We start from the raw sequence: 24,983 nt of genomic DNA, 5'->3' as shown, positions 1-24,983 counted from the left end.
ATATGATATTTTTGGTGGTTTGGCTTGAAATTTTTAAGTTTAGCGGCCAGCTTAATATTTGGAGTTTTCCAGTTAGGCCTATCTGTTTGGTAGATTTCAGAGGAATTTGAGTTTTTAATTCTTAAATAATACCACAAAGCTGTAACTCCATAATGAGGAATACCTTCATTTTTTCGTTAGCTGTATTACTGCTTTCTGCTAAAAGATTCTAGTAATATACAAGAAAATTGACTTGAACCTAAAAAATGTCACTGCATCATATACGATTGACAGTGGCGAACCTGCTGTTGCTTTCAGCTTTCCTGAACATGTGGTTTTGATCGGGATCTGGAAATCAGTTGCTTCCTCCATATTTTTGTATCATAAGATGATTAATTGTGCCATATAAAACATACTGAAGCCTGATCAGTACTAGCATACATTACAAAATGAGTGGCTGAAAAACTGTCAATTAAAAGATTGTTAATAGAATAGGGGACATTTCAATGCCGTTAAGTGGAAATTCTGTCGTTGTTTATTAGCCCTTAAAGATCCATGCAGATAAAAAAAAATGAGGAAATTCATAAGTTTTTCAAAGATTGACAGCCTTCAGTCTCATTTCATCAGATTAGATTTATTACTGAACTGTATATGAATGACGGACAATTGGCTCTGTTTGCAGCCGCACATGCGGCAATTGTACACATGAAATGACTTAATTTTTGTCATGTTTATTTCACATGCGGCATCCATGGTATACGGACGGTGAGGTCCAAATGTTTTGGTTTTATTTAAAACGTTTCATATCCTCATTTCATGACATACGTAAAGTTACAGTGGAAGGTAGACATTATAATTTAATTTTTAATGGGTCAAATGGTAGTGTTCACAAATATCAGCCATTCCCACTTCCATGTCACCCCACCTTTTCTTCTGAAGAGGAAAAGACGTCACGGAAACTAGCGAGGTCCGGCTGACTGGTTTTGAAAGTGAAGGTTGGCAACACTGCTGCCTACTAGGCAGACTTTTTCAGTAAGACCTTGGCAGTTGTAAAGTGAATATGTCTTTCCCTTCGTGTTTCGTGATGTTCGTTTTGCTGTTACAGAGGTAAGTATAATTTTATTTCTTAGGATTAGGAAATTTTCTTAACGTTTAATTGGTGCATGTAGGGTGAAATTGAACTAGAGCACCGCTGTCTTGTGATCTTGAGAACGAAGTGTCACGGCGAACATGATGACCGGTTGGGCCGTCAACCATTTGGGAATGAGTTAGGCTAGTGTTGTCCTGCAGGATTTGGAATGATTATATTTTGCTATGGTAATTTATGTTAGGTTGTCTTAAACGGATATGAACTACTTATTCGTACTTTATTACCGTAACCACTCCCATTAGTACCGTGTTTAATACCATTCCTTTGGGAATGAACGATAAATTATAAGACGGTAAAAATATCAAACAGTTAAGTTGCAGTAGATTTTAGTATGTGTATTGAATATAGGCTATTAAGGCGACGGACGAGCACAGCATAATAGGTCAGGCTAGTTGCACACACAACGTTCTGCTCTGCAAATTGTCTCATTTAGAAGGTAAAGGTGTGGGAAAAAGGCTTCAACCCTTCCCCATGGCCAGGCTAGGTAGGGCACAGTACCTTTACTTAGGATAGGTTAGGTAAAGGTAGGGTCAGGACAGGACATATCGGTTGAAACCGGCCATTCTTGGGTCTGTTTTTAAGCAGGCTGTAACCAGTGGAAATATGGTGCCCAACCCTTTTACACTTTATTTTACTGTGATGATTGACTTGAGATAACCTAGCCGGCAACTTGCGCAGCCAAATTTTTTAGAGGCTTATTCTTAAGCCGTATAAAGTGTAAGGGTAATTTTAGTATGGGTAGATCTAAGCCGGCTGTCTGCTGTGAGCTAGGCTATGGCAGTTGATGTTTTTCTATAGAACTTTACCTGCTGAACAAGAATTTAAAGTAATATTTTGTCGCTTGGCTGTAATTAAGCTGTAAATTATCGTAGAACTGGTGTGGTAAAACCCTTTCGAGAAAAGCTAACAGTAAAGGAGACCCGTTAGGAATTTGTTTTTTTTTGGTGGGGTCAATCAAAACAAGCATAAAAAGAAGGGTGAATAAATGCATGCGCTAGCTTTTGGTTCACCAATCACCACTCGCCAGCTTTTCTGTGCTTAGCGAGAACTGCGAGAGACTGGCAATTGTTTTCCTGTGCTATTTTACTTGCTGAACAAGAATTTAAAGTAATTAAATCTTGCCCGAACATATGAGTTTGCAGTAATCTTAAAAAATGCAGATAAGGTGCGCAGCGCTGTTCTGCTACGGTGACCTATAGAGGCCACCCAAGTTGAAAGCAGAAATGGTAATGTTTTGTTTCCCATTTACGAAAGCTTCGAATAGTGTGCAGTGGAGCTAGACTATAGCAATTGACGTTTTTATATGTTATTTTACTTGCTTTACAAGAGTTTAAGGTAATATTTTGCTGGTCAGCTGCTGCTAAACTGTAATTTAACCTTGAGCTGTGTGCAACCCACTGGCGGTTCTCTCTGCCCACTGGTACAGATGTGCAGTTTTCAAGGGTAAATTACATTTTAGGTACAGTCAACCGACAAAATATTTTAAATTCTGTTCAGCAGGTAAAATAACATAGGGAAATGTCAATTGCCATAGGCTACCACACCATGGACAGCCGGCTTAGAATTACCATCAAATTTTCATTTTATTACATTTACCATAGAATGATACGTTTCACACTGCTCATAAATGGTTGGAATCCAGCCTTATCCTTCAAGGTCGAGTAGCCGCAGTATAGTGAAATGTAATGCACAGTGTGTGGTAAATACTTGGAATAACAGCAATCATTGTAAAACAGATTGAACTCTTTATGCAAGTATGGGTTGTTCCAAGAGAATTATCATTAAACCAGTTGAAAATCAGAATATATCAAATTCTACATAATCATTTCAGTTTATCTGCAGCAACTCATATTTACTAGAGCATAAACCATTATCATTTATATAGGAGTATTCTCAATGCAGGTTGGAGACTATCATATAAGTATGGAAACAAGTTAATGAAATCGTTGTTGATTGGGGACGTGAGGGTTTATTACTTACCAGACAAAAACTGATACTTTTCTTTTGGCAGCTGTCAAGAGAGGAAGTGCAGCTGCAATATGCTTGACAGTCAAATGAAGGCTTTTTGATATTTTTTTTTATTAGCTGGTTCATTGACTAAGACTGCTTAGTAATGAATGTTGTCATTAAGGACATGACAGATATATGCAAAATTTTAGTGGCTATTTGGTTGCATTATGCCTTCCGTTGCAGTTGAACATCACTTCTTTTAGCACAATTAGAATTCCCTGTCCTGATTCTACTTCGGAAAAGTACACAGGCTGGTCTCCCTCACAGTAGGAGAAATACCTCAAGAAAACCAAAGAGCATTTACTGGTAGCCTAGGGAGAAAAGTTTCCAAACCTTGTCAGTCCCTTTCTATTGGACCATCCTGTCTCTTCTTCCTATGCTCACCAACATTGATGGGCCAGGTGCTTGTCCAGCTCTCTCCACTAGCGAGACCTCAGCTTTCACTCAACTGTCACCACCTGGGGTCTTTCCTAGATAGTGGCCCCCAAGGGTTTTTGGGGGTCGTTATCTAGGACTAATATTTCTTGGGGGTCATTATCTTTGATATTTACAGTCTTTTGTTTTTACGGTGTGTAATCCCCAACAAGCTTGTACTATATATGCCACAAAGGTGGATACATATGGTTTAAAACCTGTGGAGGTCACTATCTAGGAAAGATCCACCACCTGCTCATTTCTTGTCGGTTCCTGGCATGTATTCCTGGAGTATTGAGTGAGTCAGTGGGGCCATCCCATAGTATATTTGGTTACCCATGGTTCAGGCATTTTTTTGGGACCAGATTGGCTTCGGCTAATTTGTTTGTTACTGATAAGCCTCCTGCTGACTGCTGTTCCGGTGAATAAGTCAGCTCCTTTGGCTCTCTTGTTGTTGCTGTTCTACCTGTGAGGGAAGCCACTAAAACTCCTCTCACAGGTTTACATAAGGTTCTTTGCAGTGTCTTTTCAGCCCCTAGCTGCAACCTCTTTCATTCCTTTGACTGTACCTCATGTATATTTTAAATCCATCTTACTTTTCACCCTCTCCTAACTGTTGTTTCTTAGTGCAACTGTGAGGTTTTCCTCCTTTTACACCTTTAAATCATCCTTTAGAATCAATTTTCTTTCAGCTTTGAATGACCACATGGGTCCCATAGCTTGGCCCTTGGCATAAATCTTATACATATTCCAATTCCAATTCCTCTCACAGGTAGTACCCAGAATCTTCAATACCTCCCTCCCTTCACTTTGTCCTTAGTTGTTGTTGAAGAGTCAAAGTAAGGTAAAGAATTGTAAGTGCGCTGCTTCTACCTCTTCCTCTCCCACATCCTCAACTTCACTTTTCCTCCTCCTCCTCCCCTCTTCCCTCTTCCCACAGACATCCTCGAAGGCTTGTTGCAGGAAGTCATAAAAGGTTTCCTTTAAGCATTTTGCCTCTTTAAAGGGAGGTATTAGTATTCACCTGCATGTTTATGAGACTCCAACTGTAGATTCAATTGACTCAGGAGTCCATGAGTGTGTACATTACCCCTGGCCTTTCAACTCCTCTTAGGAGAGGCCGACTGCTCCGTAGCTATACTCTTGTTCCTTGTTTCCCCATAAGAGGGGAAGGGCCCTTAGAGCTATAATTTAGCCCCATTATTTTGTCATTGGTCTCATTAGTGGCTGATATAGCTGCCTACTGACTACAGTACTTTGGGTGGGGTTGAACTTAGTCATTTTGAGAAATGGTCCTCCTTCCTAGGGAGTAAGCCTCTTATGCTGAAAGAGTGGGAAGTTTTTCTTGTGAGAACAAATGTAAAATTTTTAAGATTGGTATTTTCCTAGATATACAACCAACGCCTTTTATCTCACTTCAGTGCCAAAGGTAAAAGCTTGGGGTTTCTTATAGTAATTGAGGTGAGCACTATATTAGAGATTTAGCTCTCTTGATGTGTCGAGGCATTAACAAACTTCGATATCAGTCATCAGTTAATCAGATTATGATTATTTCAAAATTGTAGGTAGTACTTACAGAAAGTTTGATCACACTCAATTTCATATCATACTGTCTGTCTTCTCAATGGCAACCTTCATCCCCACCAAGTTAGGCTAGCCCTCTTATCTATTGCACTATGCAATTGCTTTGAATATTTCTTTGGAACAGTATAGGTTGGCTTCATTCTTCAACTTTTTTTTTAAATACAAGCACTGAAATTAGAACTAGATTCCTGACCATTCTGGGTTAGAATGGGCAAGCCGTACCAGATGTCCCTGTTGCAGACTTTACCAGCAAGGTGTTTTAAATCTTTAATTGGCCCTACAGTTCATATACAGAAGTCACATTTGGTTACTGTACAGGTATTGTACAATCACGATACTCTATTTTTTACATGACCTAGGTTTAAAACTTAATATCTGATGACAGATGTTTTCCCACAAAAGCATTTTCAACATTTAACATACACTAAAAGTTTGGATCAAGGAATTTGCAAATCAAGTGTATTCAGCTATGTATGGGAAATAAAATCTCGAATATTGGTCTCACACTATTAGGTCAGACTATACACAAACACACTATATCACAAAAGTAATTACTGTAAAAACAAAGAAAAGCCTTGGCACTGATATCAAATAAACAAAAATGTATAGAAGGAAAAATTATTGAACACAGCAGGTACTTAACCACCTTTGGGGTACTGTCCGTTTCAAAACCAGTCCTTATTTACCTATATTAAATAGGACCACAATCAATCCATTCAGAACCCAACTAGGTTACTCTACAAAATAATGCTTATGAAATCAACATTATTGGATTACAAATTATCCCAGATCCACCCAAGAGTGGTTTGGGTCATGATTAACACTCCACCCACCTCTTGCTGTTTTTGCACTCAGAGTAATTACGAGATAGTTATTAACATAACAGATTTCTTTTGGTGTATTTTATGGTAATAGAGTAATTGCAAGATAGATATTAACGTAACAGGTCTTTTTTAGTTTATGGTAAAAGAACTTTTCATTTTTCAGATGTTTAAAGGATGGATGAGGCCAGAGTTATACAGGCGTAATAAAAGTAGCATAAGTTGCAGGACATCAGTTTGGCATATTGCAGTCTTTAGAGGTACAGTATTATTTGTCTGTTGTAAGAATGTAACTTAAATTTTTAAACATCTGACTTACCTGGTAGTTATATATATAGCTTAAGTCCCTGACGGCAGAATTTCAAAACTCGCAGCAATCGCCGATGGTAGTCAGGTGTACCACTAGTGCGCCCTCTACCCAGGTGTACCTTGAACCATTCCAACTGTTCCTCAGATCTTCCTGCCGCCATACCGTTGCATCGTTAAGAATTTTGCCTGTTTGGCCCGTGATTTTTCACAGAGTTTTGGTGAAGTACACTTTGGCTTTGGCTTTCGCTTGTTTTTTGGATTTGCTTTGGATTTTCTGGATTTGTTAGATATTGTTGATTTTGACCTTTGCTCACTGGTGGATTTTTCTTACGATTTTTTCACTTTCCAAGATGTCTGACTCTGCTTCGAGTGTGAGAATGTGTGAAGGGTAAAACCTGGCTTGCTAAAGCCGCGTTGATCCCCACTCATTTGTGTAAACTGCAGAGGTAAAATTGCGAGTTAAAGGACAGATGTGATGAATGTTTTGGTTTATCAGAAAAAGAGTGGATGGATTACTACCATATGTTTCTAAGCTTGAAAGGGATAGGATCAGAAGAGCCGAGTAGTAAATCTCGCTCTTCTAGAGATAGTCAGGAATTGAAGATTCTCCTCATATCAATCCTATTATTCATTCCCCAGTAGTGGTAGTCCCAGAACCCCCACTGATACTGATAAGGAACCAACCTTGAAGGACATGATGACGGCCATTCAAACCCTTGGACAAAAGGTAGAATCCTCGCAAGAGACAGAGAGGATTTATGGTCGAATGAGAGATCTGAAACATTCCAGTGTTAATGAGAAAAATAAAAGTGCAAGTGTTGTGGAGGGTGCGATTGCTTTCGGTCCTGTCGTGCTCCTAGTCCTAGACCTCTTCCAAGCTCACCAACCCTGTGAGAAGGAATGTCGACAGACGAAGGGAGGCGAGAGGCTTTAGCTACCAGGCAGTCGTCCCTCGAGTGTACCTGACGCTCCCAGGACGCTCACCCTCGCCATAGGAAAGGCGAGGTTAAAGTGTTTTCATCCTCGTCAGAAGACGCTGTTATTAGACGGGGCTGGCGCCATACGGCCGTATCGAGACCCCTCAAAAGGAAACTTCCTTCGGTGGAGCACTGCCGGGTTTGACACTTCCTACTTCCGATGTAGTCACTGGAGCAGTCCAGAGCGTTCCCCTCTTAGTTCGGACAATTGCTCTCCAGCGAAAAGCAGACGATGTTGTCGCACGGCGTCACGCTGCTTCCGCTGATGACGAAAATGAGATCGGGCGTCCCCAGAACATCATTTCCAACGTCTCATCGAAGAAAATGAAATAGTAGTTGATATTGCACCTCCCCATGTCGATCCCCAGCAGCAGGTAGCTCCGCAAATCAGTCTAATTCAGGACATGCAACGGAAACCTTTCCTGATGCAAGTCTTTCAACCTGCAGAAAAGACGGATGCAGACTTTTGTCCACCGATGGCTGTACGTCGCCCTGAGGAAACTTTTTGACCGATGTCGCACAGGTGGCCAGTTCTCAAGTGACTTGGCAGCGGCGGGACAGCTTAACGTGGGAAAAATGTTTCTCCTATTCAAGAAGCCTCAATCATTTTACGTCAACCTGAGGCTTTTTGACAGATGTCGCACAGACGGCCAGTTCTCAAGCGACCTTAAGGTTGGAAAGAAACAATGATCGTCAGAAGTCTGGACGCCAGGACGCCCGAGTTGCTCAAGAGGATGGACGCCAGGACGCCAGGCGTCAAGAGCTTGGACGCCAGACGTCAAGAATCTGGACGCCAGGACGCCAGGCGTCACGAAGTTGGACACCAGGACGCCAGGCATCAAGAATCTGAACGCCAAGACGCCAGGCGTCAGGAGGCTGGACGCCATACTTTATCACTAAAAGAAGATGGACGCCAAGACACCAGACGTTTTGAGACTGGACACCAGGACGCCGAGCCAGCCAGGTGATACTTTGAAAGACGCCGCTTGGTTTTGGTCAATCAGAAGAAGAGATTGATGATATCCCTCAGTCTCCCGCGGATCATATCGAAGAAGTTTCGAAGAAGAAGAGTAAAGGCCATCAACTTTCATCAGACTTCAAAACTTATGAAACTTTTTTGGCGGAAGTTTTCCCAGAAAACTTTATTCCGACGGCTCTCGCCCCCCACCTTCCTCCTTTACTCTTGGGAAGACGCCAAGGAGTCAGCTTTTATGAAGATGGTTTTGTCCCGCTCGTCCAAGAGAGCTCTTAAAATGATGAATGAATGGATGCTTTCAAAGAAGGAACAAGGAAAGACGGCCTTTTTGCTTTTCCTCCAGCCAAACTAGCTTCAAGATCGAGCATTTGGTATCAAACTGGAGAATCGTTCGCCCTTGGAATACCTGCCTCTTCCAAGGAGACTTCTCGAATCTTGTTGATTCATCTCGCCGAGTGCCATGGGGAGAACGGTTTTGTTGGTCAACATCAGAGTTGGACCACCTCAAAGGAATTTTTAGGGCCTCGAGGTCTTTAACTTTCTGGACTGGACCCTGGGAGCGTTAGGAAGAAAGATGGGATTATTCAGCACGACCGACACAGAAGAATTTGTACATCTGATGTCGTGTATGGATAAAGGAATCAGAGACGGGGCCAACGAATTAGCGGCGCTTTTCAGCAGGAATCCTGAAGAAAAGGGCCCATCTTTTGCTTCCTAGCTAATGGGGTCACATCCAGTCAAAAAGCGGAACTAATTTACACCTTTTTTCCTTCTCACCTCTTCCTCAAGACTTGGTTAAAGAGGTTTCTACATCCTTAGCTCAGAAAAACCACACAAGATCTTATATCGAAGACAGCAAGAAAAGTCTTACCAACGACTTTCATGACTAAAAAACTAAGGCTGAGGCTTCTGTGTTTCAGGGATCTCAGCCCTTTCGTGGTCGGCCCTCAGGTAGAGGTTCCTCGAGGGCGGGTAGAAGATCTACAGCAAGGAGTGGCTCTAGACAGGGAAGAAACAGGACTTGACGTTCTCCCCCTTCAGGCAGCGGTAGGTGCCAGGCTGTTCAACTTCTGGCAGGTGTGGAAGAAAAGAGGAGCGGATCTTTGGTCCATTCAACTACTCAGGATGGATACAAAATCCTTTCCTAAGAAAGCCCCGTTAACAGACAAACCAATAGATCTGTCTCCCAGATACAGAGACGAGTCCAAGGCACAGGCGATTCAACAGCAAGTTTCTTTTATTATTGCAGAAGAACGCAATAGAGAAAATACAAAATCTGGATTCGCCAGGATTTTTACAACCACCTTTCCTGGTTCCCAAGAGCACGGGGGTTGGAGACCAGTAATGGACGTGAGTGCCCTCAACGTCTTTGTACAAAAGACGAAGTTTACCATGGAAACAACAAAATCAGTGTTAGCAGCAGTCAGACAACACGACTGGATGGTTTCTTGGACCTTCAGGATGCATATCTCCACATTCCTATCCACCCGGGCTCCAAGAAATACCTGAGATTTGTCTTCAAGAAGAGTATTCCAGTTTCGGGCTCTTTGTTTCGGCCTAAGCACAGCGCCCCAAATATTCACCAGACTGATGTCGAATGTAGCGGAATGCTGCACACGAGAGGCATCAGGGCCTCTCTGTATCTGGACGACTGGCTTCTCAGAGCTCCTTCCTTCAATCGCTGTCTGGAGGATCTTCAAACGACAATCTGTTTATCAGAGGAACTAGGACTTCTGGTAAACAGGCAGAAGTCACATCTAACCCCATCTCAAGAGATCCTGTATCTAGGGATGAGGATTCAGTCTCGATTTTCGGTTTTTCCGTCACCATCAAGGATGGAACAGACCTTGGTAAAATTAAAGGACTTTCTGGGGAAACGGATGTGCTCGCGAGGGAATGGATGAGCCTGCTAGGGACCCTTTCCTCGCTAGAACAGTTTGTTTCCTTAGGAAGACTAAACCTTCGCCCACTCAATTCCACCTCAGTCGGTATTGGAGCAGAGAGGACGGGCTAGAGAAAGAGTGTATCCCCATTTCAGAGGCGATGAAACAATGCCTTCAGTGGTGGAACGACCCAGTCAAGCTTCAGGAGGGCCTTTCATTAAAACAGAAGAACCAGACCTAGTGTTGTTCTCGACGCGTCGGACTCGGGGTGGGGAGCAACATTGGGAAAGTTGGAAGTATCAGGATTCTGGACCAGAGAGCAAGAGAAGCTCCACATAAATCAAAAGGAGCTGACTGCAATATTTTTAGCCCTCAAAGAGTTACAACACTCAGTCCAAGACAAGGTCGTACAGGTCAACTCCGACAACACGACGGCGTTGGCCTACATCAACAAGCAAGGCGGAACCCACTCCAGGTCACTGTACGAAACGTCGAGGCAACTCCTTATCTGGGCCAAAGAGAAAAATGTGACATTGTTGACACGTTTCATTCAGGGGGAAAGAAATGTGAGGGCAGACAGTCTGAGCAGGAAAGGTCAAGTCCTGGCAACAGAATGGACTCTTCACCAAGATGTCTGCAGAGAATTGTGGCGGATTTGGGGTCGTCCATGCATAGACCTCTTCGCCACAGCTCAAACGAAGAGGATGGAGACGTACTGCTCTCCTGTGCCAGACCCCGGCAACGCATTCATAGATGCGTTCCTTTTAAATTGGTCCAACCTAGACGTTTACGCTTTTCCCCTTCAAGATCATAAACAGAGTCATTCAGAGTTCGTGTCCCACGAGAGCACCAGGATGACTCTAGTGGTCCCTTGGCCAACAAGAGAATGGTTCACAGAGGTACGGGAATGGATGGTGGACACGCCGAGAAGTCTGCCTTAAGGCCAGATCTACTCAAACAACCCCACTTGGAAAGGTATCACCAAAACCTCCAAGGTCTACAGCTAACAGCCTTCAGACTATCGAAAACTCAAGAGCTAGAGGGTTTTCAAAGGAGGCAGCTAGAGTGATCGCAAAGAGCTAGGAGGTCATCTACCATCAGGGTATACCAATCCAAGTGGGATATTTTTAGAGGTTGGTGTAAAAACAACTCCGTGTCCTCTTCCAGTACCTCTGTGACCCAGATAGCGGATTTTCTTCTTTACCTTAAGAGGAGACGTAACTTTTTTCAGTCTCGACTATTAAGGGATACAGGAGCATGTTAACAGCTGTCTTCAGACACAGAAACTTGGATTTGTCTGCCAATAAGGATCTCCAAGACCTTCTCAGATCATTCGAGACTACCAAAGAGAAAAGTCAAATCTCACCAGCGTGGAACCTAGACGTGGTCCTAAAGTTCCTCATGTCCGATAGGTTCGAACCTTTGCAAGAGATTTCATTTAAAGATCTCACAATGAAGACTCTATTTTTGGTTTGCTTGGCGACAGCTAAAAGAGTCAGTGAAGTACATGCCTTCAATAAAACCGTCGGTTTTAGGAACGGCAAAGCTATCTGCTCTCTACAACTGGGGTTTTTAGCTAAGAATGAACGTCCTTCACAACCATGGCCCAAGGCTTTCGAGATTATGAATCTGGCAGAGATCGCAGGTGAGGAGTTAGAGAGAGTCCTCTGTCCGGTAAGAGCTCTGAGAGCGTACCTGCAAAGGACGAAGAATTTACGAGGCAAGTCAGAGGCGCTTTGGTGTTCAGTTAAGAAGCCCTCTCTACCAATGTCAAAGAATGCGTTATCCTTTTTCATTAGACAGTTGATAAGGGAAGCGCATTCAGAATGCAGTGAAGCGGACCTTAAGCTTCTAAAGGTTAAAACCCATGAGGGCAGAGCGGTTGCAACCTCTGTAGCCTTTAGACAGAATGGGTCCCTACAAAGTATCATGGACTCTACCTTCTGGAGAAGCAAGTCAGTGTTTGCCTCACACTACTTGAAGCAAGTACAAACGCTTTATGACGACTGCTATACACTGGGACCATTTATAGCAGCTAACTCAGTAGTGGGAGAAGGACTACCCTGCAATCCCATAAATCGATGCCCTTGATTCTTGCCTTGGAATAGTTGTAATCTTATGGTTGTTTGTGGAGATTGGACGCAATCTTCCGCAATCATTGATTTTAGTCAGGTATTCAGTTTGTTCCCTTTGGCAGCGCCGGAACAAGGGTATTATAGGTCGTCTGTCACATAGAGGTTGGTACACCGGTTGGCAGCTCCTAGAGGTCTTCAGCCCCCTGAGTGGATCGCTGGACCTCTTAAGGAAAGCAGACATAATGAGGGGGAGTTCATTGAAGTCAACTTCCTTAAACCAGGTAAGAACCTGTTGGTTGGATTAACCCTTAAGCAAAATTCCAAAGATGTTGGCTGTCTCTGACCCTCCACCAAAGTTAAAAAATCAGCTATATATATAACTACCAGGTAAGTCAGATGTTTAAAAATATTTTCATAATAAAATAAATTTTTGAACATACTTACCTGAAGTTATATATGATTAAATTCCCACCCTCCTCCTCTAGAGACTAGGGCCATGGAAGATCTGAGGAACAGTTGGAATGGTTCAGGTACCTGGGTAGAGGGCACTAGTGGTACCTGACTACCCATCGGCGATTGCCGCGAGTTTTGAAATTCTGCAGCGCGTCAGGGACTTAAGCTATATATATAACTACCAGGTAAGTATGTTCAAAAATTTATTTTATTATGAAAATATCATTTTTCATGTGATTAAAATGTGTAATATTGAATTAAAATTCTCAGCTTGAACTTGAAAAAATGCTTTATATAAGTCTGTAGTAGTATCATTGAAAAAGCTCTTAAATATTTCTAAATGGTGTTGAATGACTGTTGTGATTAAAGTTTAATATTTGAAACATTTTATGATTTCAGAAGCAGATTAGATTGGGAGCATCAAGACTGAATGCTAAAAGAAAAAGATGTGAGAAGTCGTGAACTTAAAAGGAGCATTGACCTGATTTTGTATAATGCCCACCTTGGATTTCATACTGATGATCAGTATTCACAGTGAGAGCTGGTGCTTTTGATAGCTGACCTCAAGCAACGTTGGGGTTCTTTGACTTCTATTTGCGTTTATTTGGATGATGCCTGTGCCTGCCAATAGGGGAAGTCCATGGATTCCAGACTAATTTTGTTTACGTAGACAAGTTTGAGAAATGGTAAGTGTGACAGTGATATTTTATTTCCCAGAGTAGATTACTGAAAACGTGTAACAGTCATCAGGGACGAGAGAGAGAGAAGAGGTGGGGGGGATGGTTAGCGTTATCCTAGAGTTCACGAAGTAATCTTACATTTGATTTTTTAAATTTAGTGATTACAGTATTTTGGTTAATTATAATTTTGAGGGGTGCTCACTTGAAAGACTCATGGTAACACAAGCTAGAATCAGAGAGGAAATGAGAAGTGTACTTAGTGGTTGTTCTTTGATAAAGAGAAGTGTAGTGAATGGTTATTCTCTGATAGATTTTACAGTACAGTACTGTATTCTGCTGTGGTTGTTAGGGTAGATTCCTGATTTTGAGACTTGAGGATGGCAACATAAAGGTTATGATTACCATAATTTCTGCTGTTGAGCAAAGGAACTGTCTTGAGAGAAGTGCAGACACCCTTCAAAAGTAAAAAATTAAAAGGAATGGAAGCACTATCTGGAAATAAAACTAGTTTTACGCAAAATAAAACCTTCAAACAAAGATTATTTTCTTGAAACGGGCTTGTTATAAAAGGAGCAATTTAATGTAATTCCTCTTGTGATGTACTTACTGCTCAGCTTATGACCATGTAAATCAACCTTGGTGAAGGAAGTAAAGGTTGAGAGAGAGGTACTTTGTGTTGATTGTAGGGAGGAGTCAGTGGCAAATACAGAAAAAATTAATGTACCACTTTGGTAATGAAAACCATGTTAATTTGCTTGAAGCAAACATTTAAGTAGCCAGCAACTTTATCCCAGAAAGCACCCCTAGGCAAATATTATGTTGAGGAAAGAAAAACAAAATTGCATTGCAGTCCTTTGGTACTGACATTTGAATTCTCAGTAGTCAGTTAAAGAAGAGAACTGTTTGAAGCAAAGATTCCAGACCCTTACCAGCAAGTAAAGGTGAATCATGATTTAAAGTGTGACAGTTTCAAGGAATATTAGCCAGATACACCTTTACTACTTCATGAGGGATATTAAAACTCCTCCATTACATGTAAACTAATGTACTGTACATGTAAACTAATGATGGGCGGGTTATAATCTCAACATTAGTTGGGGCACACACACAGGCATCCATCCATCCATCCACCCACCCACCTCCCTACCTCTACCTCCTTAAGAGATGAAGCCAGCTGATGCTGGCTCTCCTGCACCAGTTATTGGTGCACCTGCCTTTATGGGGGTTGAGCTGTTAAAATGCTATTTTGATAAAATGACAATTGTGTATTGGGCTCCTGTGGAACAGCCAGAAAATCTACCAAAATCCTAATAAGACCTCCACAGAACTTGCTGTTTTTAGTAGCAACTCAAGCATCAGTTTAGGTTGGAGAACAAATGATGATTGGCACAACAGTGATCATACTCATAAAATTACTAACAGTGGTCTGGTGTTTCTTGGATCATCTACATGGTGTTGAATTAAAATTGAAGGAAATTATGGTTTTCCAATAGTGGATAGTAGTATTGATATACAAAGTGAAATGTTGCATGTACATTACCAAGACCCAGAGGCATGTTTAGATGCCCAGTGCCCAAGTGGTCTGAATTACTCAACCATCTGTGGTACAAGAACAACTATAACTCACCTTTGCAGTGAGAAATTTTTGTAAAAACTGTGGTTTATAAGCTGTTTCCTAGAGCAAAGAAGACAGCAAGAGGCAGTCATAGGCAGCTTTTGTATCTTGCAGCTAAAGCGTCATTAGTAGCATATAGAAAAAAGTAATTTCTCTAATATTTTCACCTAATCAATGCAGAGGAAGCATGAAAATGTGCAGAACATATTCTCCAGAAAAATCATACAATTCCCTAGGGAATCAGCTCAGAAGGGAAGAACAGCTAGTCGTAGACTTTTCTAATAAATAGAAAGGATTGTAACGTGTCTTACAGAAATGGGTTGGTTGTGGCAACATTTCCTCTGGTCCAGATAATCTCCATTGTGAAATGGTTAATGGCATTTCAGAAAAATCAAGGTATTTTATACTCAGCATACTAGACTGTATGGCAAGATATTTAATGAAAAACAGAAGTTGGTAGTGTTTTCAGCACTTCTTAAGATGGAAAAGACCACAATTTAATTGTATGAACCTGATGTTTAAGCATAGTAAAGGATAAATGACCATTGCAAAGCTGGTTTGATATTTAAAATTATAATTTTGTGAGCTGACACACTACTTCTAAAAGTACACTACACAATAAACATTATTGCTCTTAAATTCTCATGTGTGAAACCTCTGCTGCCAAGCAGCATTATGTAACTTTACTTTGACAGGAGGCATATGGTAGACATTTTTTTTTAAACAAAGGTTTTTTTTATAAGTTTCACATAGTCCAAGTTTGGACAGGCTTAATCTGAAGAAAGGTGCCAGGAAGATATGCATGAAGGCAGTGTGCTTACTCTCATAGTGTAGCAGTGGTTATTCCGCTTGTTGTTCTTAGGTGGCTGTGGCAGAGAGTAAACTGCAATTAATTATTGATGTACTACACTAAGTTTGGCTGAAAAGTAATGTTGAAAACCTCTAAGCAAGAGTACTTGTGCGATTATAATGTATTCGACGTATACACCATAATCCAGACTTTTTTTTAATAGTTATAGAAGGACACTTCCTAGGTTTAGTCTTTGACAGGAAACTTGGCAGGCCCATTACTCAGGAACTTTGTATTTTCTGAAGGTATTTTCTTACCAATTATAGAGTTAACGTAACGTTATCAAAATTTCATTGAGATTGGATTATTTCAAAGCTTTAGTTATGGTTGTGAAATATATTCTTTTGCTACATGTAACTTGCTCAAAATGTTAAATTCTAGTCACCATGGTAAATTTTAGTTTTATGATTTGGGCTTTTTGATCATCTCCCATATGTAATTTGCTTCCTGGTGCTAGAGAAAAGCTCCTTGATTTACAGCAGCTGTGATTTACAGCAGCTGTCATTAATACTAGGATACAGGGCTAGAGTACAGACTTCCCAATTCCTTGGCCTTTGCAGCTGCAAATAGAAATTTTAATATGTATGCAGAAGGTGTATGCTTCCCCCCAGTTGTAATGAACTTGGAAATTTTGATTACTTTAGTTTTTAATGAACCTATTTTGTTTTCAGATGTGGTGCAGACGTACAGTATTAGAAAGAAGATATACTGTGAGGTGTTCCCATTAGATTTGGAGAGAGCAGTAATGTTTTATGAAATTCAACTCCTTGAAGGACGACCCAAATTGTGTTATGATGTAAGTTACATTTTGGTGATGTAATATATCCATAATTAGTTGCTTGATGAGTCAGTCTCTCTCTCTCTCTCTCTCTCTCTCTCTCTCTCTCTCTCTCTCTCTCTCTCTCTCTCTCTCTCTCTCTCTCTCTCTCTCTCTCTCTCCAGCCAGATGAGACAGGAATATTATTTATAAAATGGGTCATGGAGTCATATTGTCTTGTTAGCCAATCATTTTCCTGCTGTGTGCTGGAGTTTTTGAAGGTTATGTAGGTTCCTGTAAAATGTCAAAATAGTATTTTGCAGAGATCCCTGACCAGGACAGTTTTAAATTGTTGCTTATTTATAAAAATTCGTGAATAATAAGTACCCAAATAAGGGTAAGGGGTAGTGATGATACATTTCAGTATATTTTTGGTACTGGTGTTGATTTAGATACTTCATGGTCATTTGTCATTTTTTATTTGGAGTTAAACAGTAAAACCAACTTTTTTTTTTACTTTGAAAACCAACTTTTTTTTTTACTTTGATGATAGCAAAGGGTGTCATTTCAGTGCTTCCATTAACTGACACACGTTAGTGTATGAAAATAGTTTCCCTTCTTTTTTCTTCATGCCTTAGAGGTTATTCAGTAAATGAATGGGGTACATTCAGAATACACACAACATTGTTTTGTCAGTCATTTAGTTTTTTTTTTTTCATGTAGATCTACAGGTTAAAAACATTGGCAAATCTTTCAAATTAATTAATAGTTATATTCCTACGAATTATTATTCCTTGCAGTTTTAGGGTCTGAAAGCGTGTTTGGTAACTAAGGCCTCATATAATGAAACTTCATGAGAGAGTGTTTGTTTTAAATGTAATATTTAAATGTAATGAAGTTTTTGTGGGTATTTGTAAATGAATTTGTTTAAGCTGCCTCTATCCCAGCTCCACCCTTCTATATCATTGGTACACTCTTTGGATTTCAGTGTGATCAGTCTATATAACTGATGTTTGTAGTGTGTATTTTTTTAGACGGATTTGACAAAATTACTTGCAGCGTTGTTCACAGTGCAATTTGACTTGAATTTCCTTATGCTACTTCATATCTTAAAACTATTGTTTCAGGGAAAAGTGAGAATGTGAGGTTGCCAAAAGAACCCAATGGAATTTAAAGCTTTTTGAAGAAGAGGATATCAATCACAAAGATGACATCACTGCAAACTGGCATTCTAGGCCAATTAAAAAAAAGAAACGGGCCCTGGCGATATACGTGATTTTTTCTTGGTTGTTTGTCCAGGTCAGTTAAGTCTTGATTCCGATGAAATGTAAAATAGTTGCAAATGTGATGATTAAGCAATGCCCTGTAATACAGTTGTATACACATATATGATCTGTTTCTTAATTTGTCTTTGTTTTTGCAGGAGAGAACTTCTAAAGGAGGCAGTACTGCCACAAATCGGTGGAAGATGGACATTCAAGCTTGAAAGAGGGCGTCACCTCTACCGACGTTAAAAAATTATGGAAGCTGGTAATCCAGGGCAAATTTTTAGAAATTTTCTGGATGCCTAAAGTTTTATTTTTTTTTCTTTTTTGTTGCTGTTTCTTTTTTGTTGCTGTGGGGTGGCAGAGTCCAGCGCTCGCAACTGTAATAAATTCAGGATTTGAAAAAACAAGAGTATACAGTATTAAAGGTCTTTATGAATACAATTATGATGGTTTTGAGAAATCCTGTTATAAAGCATACATCCTAAGGGTTTCCTGCTTCATATGAGGTTCGAAGTCCTTACTGCTCAGATGCAGGGGTTTCCTGCTTCATATGAGCTTCGAAGTCCTTACTGCTCAGATGCAGCTAAAGTCTATTCAGCGTTACTCCTGAAAGTAGAAGGTTGTCATTAATTACTCATTCCTGAGCTCACCACGTGTAAACAAATTTCCATAATCAACCTTCACTCCCAACTTACAAGGAATACAATGGGTAATTACCTGAAAGTATCACTACTGCAAATTTATGTATGGTAAAGTTCACATGCTCTGAATATTGTAACGATACAGTCTCGTTCATGCAAAGTAACCATATACACAGCCACAAATCGATGACCTGCAACGACAATGAGTGTCATTTGATTAATCATTACTTTCCTACAATCTACTTTCGTTCATTCTTCTAAACTATATTGCAAAAAACTCTATGAATTGCCAGTACTTTGATATAAGTACTGGCAATTCATGGGGAGTTTTTGCAATAAATGAACGAAAACAGATTGTAGGAAAGTAATGATTAATCAAATGACACTCATTGTCGTTGCAGGTCATCATTTGTGGTTGTATATGGTTACTTTGCATCGAGACTGTTTATCGTTACAATTCAGAGCATGTGAACTTACCATACATAAATTTGGTAGTAGTGATACTTCAGGTATTACCAATAACACCCATTGTTCCTTTGTAAGTTGAAGAGTGGGTTGATTATGGAAATTATCACTCTATGAATTGCCAGTACTTATATCAAAGTGCAGTTGCTATAGTACATTTACATCAGCCGTGCATTTGGTGCCAAGCGCCCTCCCTTACGACTCTGTTGATTGGCTAGTAGTCAGCCAATCACAGCGCTGGAAAATGGCCAGTCTGCAGTCTCTCTCAAAGCTCCAGAGTAAACATATTGCTCCGACACCTGAGGAACATGTCTTTCAAAAGTTATAACGTTCATTACACCTCGGTTGTACCCAAAGAACAGTAGTGTTTCCCAATTTCATCTCTAAACATGTCAAGCCAGTGGTTGAAGGATTATAATATATAAATTACTTCAATATTAAGATATTTGGTAGTGAAATAAAGAAGAAATTTTTTAAGATTACATGTATTCTTTCATTCCTTACATGGCATCGCACTGCATTCATCATTTATCGTCTTGTGTCTCGTAAAATTTCGTAGCTTAAATGTCATGGATGGCAATGCTACAAAGTATAGGTAGGGCTATCAATATGATAATAACAAGCAAGCGATTAAGAATATTAAAATGTGCGGGAATGCACGCAGACTATAGCTATCCCAGGCAACCAGCCAGCTCTTTACACACTCCTTACTTCTAGAGGAATCTCTTGCTTTCGCTTGTTATTTCAGGCCATACTTGAGTGACGCTTGTATGTCAGATCTTGCATTCTGGTTCAATAAACGAGCCGAGGATTATGTAATGACATACAAGCGTCATTCAAATTTAAGGGGAGACATGGCCAGGCGAGCAATTTGGCAGACTGTCTTTCAGAAGAGGAACTCTAAATTGTGAAATTATATACTCTGTACACTTTATATCTTATCAGTTAAAATGCCAATTTACATAACCGTAAGAGAAGACTGATTAAGAGATAACATAGAACTGCTGCCTCAGACTATAATCCCATCTGAGATTATTCAGTCAAGGTTTGGAAAGCTTGCTCGTGTTAATTAGCGATCGGCTAGTATGTAATATCCTCGGCTAACAAAAGTTGCCAACAACTGCTTGAAATATGCGGCATTATGGGATGAAACTGGAACTCAAGCCTCATACATAAGCTTGTGTTTTCAACAAAGAATTATGCTCGCTCTCTCTCTCTCTCTCTCTCTCTCTCTCTCTCTCTCTCTCTCTCTCTCTCTCTCTCTCTCTCTCTCTCTCTCTCTCTCTCTCTGTGCGCGCGCGCGCGCCTCAGAGTAGTTATGCTTTTCCTACAATATATTTGGACATTAAACTAAATGGAAGCTTGATGATAAATTGAAATGAGGATATAGTTTTTTATTTGATTGCCAAATGATAAAGAATATTGCCTTCAAAAAGTATTTCAGTAATTATCACTCCAAAAGTATAATAATGAAATATTAGAAAACAATTCATAGTGGGACTGCGAACTTACTGGCCTGGATTAAGAGTGTCGTACCGCAAAAATGGCCCTTACCCAAAGGTTATAAGTGTGGTGATATCATAGGAGAAATTAGAGGTCTATTGTAGACCTCTGGACTAGGCTATTCAACTAAGAATACTTTATTGAAAATAAACATTCTTGAACGCACTCAAGCCTTTTTACTTACAATTTCATGTGATATTGTATGAAACGACAAATTTTATTATGAGTGAGTTAGTACTTTATAATAAAAAGAAACGGTACTAATGAGATTAAAATATCTATGCCCTGGAGTTTACTTGTATTGAACTACCGATTACACTTACAGACAACTGCTACAATCGTTTTACTTGGTGGTAGCATTCGGATCTTTCAGCAGTTTTCAGCAGAACTGCTGGTGGTATGCAGAATATAGAATGTTAAAATACCGAGCCTTTCACTTAAAGAAAGCCTGCCATGCATTTTTTTTAAAATAAAGAAGTCAAAAGTAACGTTGTAAAAACCTTCCAAATTTCATGAGGGAACGGAGGTGCTAAAACACGTAACGGGACGGACGCTATGGCAGGAATATTTTCGATCGTTTTAAAAATAAAAACTATGGAAAAGTCGCGTTAGGTCTGGTTCGTGTCTCTGTCAATCCTAACGCTCCACGTGCAAATCTGTCATAAAACACTATAGTTAGCCTTAAAATTCGTTTTCTTTCGCTTACAGTCTGGGTTTTCTTTTATTCTCCTTGCTAGGATGACTGAAACAACTTCGGAAAAAATTCCTGTAAGGCAAACTAGGAAGACGAAAACATTTTTAAATTACCTTTTGACAAGATATTTTACATTTGGCCATAATGATTTATTATTAATGCTGCAATACAGATTACACTGTATCGATGAAGCTGACTCCAGCCTCCTCAAATGTGTGTATGGTATGCAAGGTTGAAGCCCGCACATTTGATATGTTAATATAGGTAGATAAATATTTATTACGTCAACAAGAGAAGTAGGACGGATATATACATCCGGGCTTATCTGTTTGTACATAAATCTGCCTACAAGATCTTGAATATCATCAATGTATTTCCACAGCATTAGGCGGATTCCATTGGATGCATGATTTTTAGGCTTAAAAGTCTAGCACTAGAGCAACAGTCATTCAGCACTTAAATTTTTTTATGGTGGTTGCTATGGTCTAAGGACGATTTAAATTTCAAATGTGCTCGGTTCTGGCTCCGGATACTAAAACAGGATATTTTATTAAGTTACCGTTGCAAGACGGGGTAGTTGGGTTTTTATATATTTATTTATTTATTTATCTATCGGTAGTGGGGGCAGGGTGTTACTAATTTACAAAGAAAAGTAGAAAGATGGTGAAATTCAACCATGTCCACGATATGAAAATCAGTCAGAGTTTTTAAGCGAGTCTGGTTGCACTGGCTAAGACATTCCTTTCCTTTGTGTTAGTGCAGTTATGCGCTCTCCCTCCGTCCTTTTTGTTTGTCAGATCTGATAACAAATAATAATATAGCTAGATGGGGCTCTTTTCGCTCGTGTTGATGAATTAGAAGTTTTACTCCATTTATTGAATATGGGAGTGGCAGCTCATGTTATGTAATGTTATCTAGAAGCTTTTGACGTCTGTTGACCGAAGCCCTGCTCTCTGAACTGTAAATAACCATTTTTGTCCTTAGTTTGTAGTTTGGCTGTTGCAAGGGGATGAGTAGCCTACTTGTGATGCACTTTTGCAGTTTCGAGTGTTGTATAAAAACACCTAAATTCCGGTTATGGTCGTATGTTAGGTCTTCACTTGAGTGCTGCTTAGGAGTTGGGGGAACATTTCTTCTTATTACCATTGAATTTTAAACTGATAATAGTTGTTGATGGTTACTCGACTAATACATGGAATGTAGTTTAGTCTAGAGAAGTTGGTTGCTTATGCAGATGATACATTACAGTATCAGCATAGATCTCATCTCTTGATTGCGGGTTTGTAGCTGGAATTTTCTAAACATAGAATTAAACTGAAATTACCTGATCATCAGCCTTATAACATTCTATAAGAATCAGATAAGCATTAACCCTGCACTGCCCATGCACGATGCCCTTAAGAAGATATCAGTGGTTTGCCAGATCTGATGCCCTGAACGAGCATACCATAGCATACTCATGGGTATGACCACGATGCATCTCTTTAAAAGGATTTATTGGGAGTTGCTTAAAAAGGTGCTTTTAGGATGCATTTTCTCACTTTAAAAATCAGTTGTTAAACCCAGCGAAAAGAGAATAGCCAGAGACCAGTATCATAATCGCGAATTTTACCGATTTGCATTTTTCATCTAAAATAGTACTTTTTTCGGATAAGCTTCTCCAATGCTCTCTCTCTCTCTCTCTCTCTCTCTCTCTCTCTCTCTCTCTCTCTCTCTCTCTCTCTCTCTCTCTCTCTCTCTCTGATCCAGACATTATCAGAAAACCATCTTATCAAACTCACTCTCTCTCTCTTTCGGATTTCGAACTTTGTCATAGAATAGCCTTCTCGAGGGACTCTCTCTCTCTCTCTCTCTCTCTCTCTCTCTCTCTCTCTCTCTCTCTCTCTCATCCTTTTCTCTTTCGGATTTCGAACTTTGTCATAGAATAGCCTTCTCGTGGAACTCTCTCTCTCTCTCTCTCTCTCTCTCTCTCAAGACGTCTGTCTATCTCTAAATCTAATACAAAATAAATAGTGCTATAACATTGTGATGTGCTAGATTTAATTATTATTTTTCTGGTATATATTTCATACATTACTTGTGATTTACGGTTCTGAATCAACTTTCACAGGATGAAAAAAAAAAGTTTTATTATGCATATTTATTTAATGATCAAAAATACATTTATGAATGATTGTTTTCAAACCTAGATCTAAAACACGCAGACGACGAATATGAAACGTATAGAATGATAGAAAGTCTCCAATATCAAATACACTGAAAAACTTCTGTTCGTTATCTTAAAGCTTTAGGTTAATAGGTAGTATCCGAAGGAAATATATTTGACTGGGCTTTCATCATTTCTCTTTTTCAAGTGTTAATCTTCCATTTTCTGTTAAACAGATGAGAAAGTGAAGCAGAAATTTACTGAATTCGCGATTGAGGCTGATAGAGAGATCAGGCGGTCAAGCTGCAAACGTTATAAAGTTCATTTACATTACAAGAAAAACACATTATTAAATTATATTATATATATATATATATATATATATATATATATATATATATATATAATATATATATATATATATATATATATATATATATATATATATATATTATTTCATCTGAACAGGAAAGATATATAACAAGTGGCTATTTTTCGGATCGTTACGAGCCGTAATGAGCAGTCTAAAATATAATTAGTACTAGAAGGTAAGAAAAAAAAATACATTGAAAATAAAATAAAAGTAAATTTATTTCAAAATAAGGTAGGAATCCTAGAGAAAATAGTTCGGACACAGAGATGGAATGCCAATCATAAAAACAAAATATGAAAATGGTGGAACGCATGTAAGGTGATTTTATAGACTTATTATGCAATCTTTTTTATCAAGCACTGAAATATTTCAGCCATTTCTTTTAGTAATTCCTCTGGAACTAATCGGTATGAACTGATGTTCGTCAAAAATAGGTTAAAATTCAGTTTTACTATAAGATACCGAGAACTCATAGTAACTTAGCAGTATTTCATACTTCGTAATTCTGTAGCAAAAGGTGAAGATGATTTCAAGTTTCATGGACGAGAAGAGAAAGGCCTCAGGAATGCAATATAGAGCAAAGCAAGAAGAATGTCTGAAGTAAGCAGAGTAAATGTATGGTGGCTTAATTGAGCGAAACTGGTTTAGCTGTAAAAGTTTTAGACAATTTAAAACGACTTGACAGATATCTCTGAAGAACCAGAGGATCGGCTCCAAAGACAAAAAACTTGATGAAAATCCGGAAAACGTTCATTGCATTGTATTACATCATTCTTATTGAGATGATTGCAGAAAAAATGTGTATGCGGGGAAAGTTAACAAACACATCGTATTTAAGGACAAAATCGATGCAGTATGAAAAGCGGTCATTGCGCTGTCATCAATTAATTTGAATTCACATAAGGATAATCTGAATACTAATAAGGAAAATATATGCATCCATAATTCGAATGAGATTATTATGCAAACTCTCAGGTCGACAGAGTTAAGTTACAACAATTATATGAAATAAACACTATGAATAGAGATTTGTTATACATAATACAAGAAAATCGGAAGATGTGTCAAAATACACCAAAGTACTTGGCACTCTGTCGTTTCATTTTGAACTTTCCCAGTGGCTTCAGCTGATAAACAAAATCACGCGCTTACTTTTGTGATTTCTTAGTAAGAAAAAATCTACGTGTGTGTGTGTGTATATATATATATATATATGTATATATATATATATATATATATATATATATATATATATATATATATATATATATATATACATATACACACACAATTAACATGCTAATAAAACCTGATGATTCAGTGATGCTGTTTCCTTATTAACATCCAAATCATCCACTGC

The 24,983-nt window shown here is 39.2% G+C and overlaps 1 long non-coding RNA gene across 2 annotated transcripts; it reads left to right on the top strand.

Annotated features, from left to right (window-relative positions):
- The first annotated feature begins 952 nt into the window (after positions 1-952).
- LOC136847592 (uncharacterized) lies at positions 953-18,506 on the top strand. Of its 2 annotated transcripts, XR_010855780.1 has the most exons (7): positions 953-1,086; positions 6,125-6,218; positions 13,031-13,317; positions 16,448-16,572; positions 17,661-17,832; positions 17,957-18,307; positions 18,357-18,506. It is a non-coding gene; the product is annotated as an uncharacterized lncRNA (long non-coding RNA). The 2 variants fall into 2 exon arrangements; XR_010855779.1 differs by having other exon boundaries at positions 17,957-18,506.
- The last annotated feature ends 6,477 nt before the right edge of the window (positions 18,507-24,983 follow it).

This window comes from Macrobrachium rosenbergii, chromosome 17, assembly GCF_040412425.1.
Source record: "Macrobrachium rosenbergii isolate ZJJX-2024 chromosome 17, ASM4041242v1, whole genome shotgun sequence".
NCBI classification, from domain to species: Eukaryota; Metazoa; Arthropoda; class Malacostraca; order Decapoda; family Palaemonidae; genus Macrobrachium; species Macrobrachium rosenbergii.
This window is presented reverse-complemented; position numbering and strand designations above follow the sequence as displayed.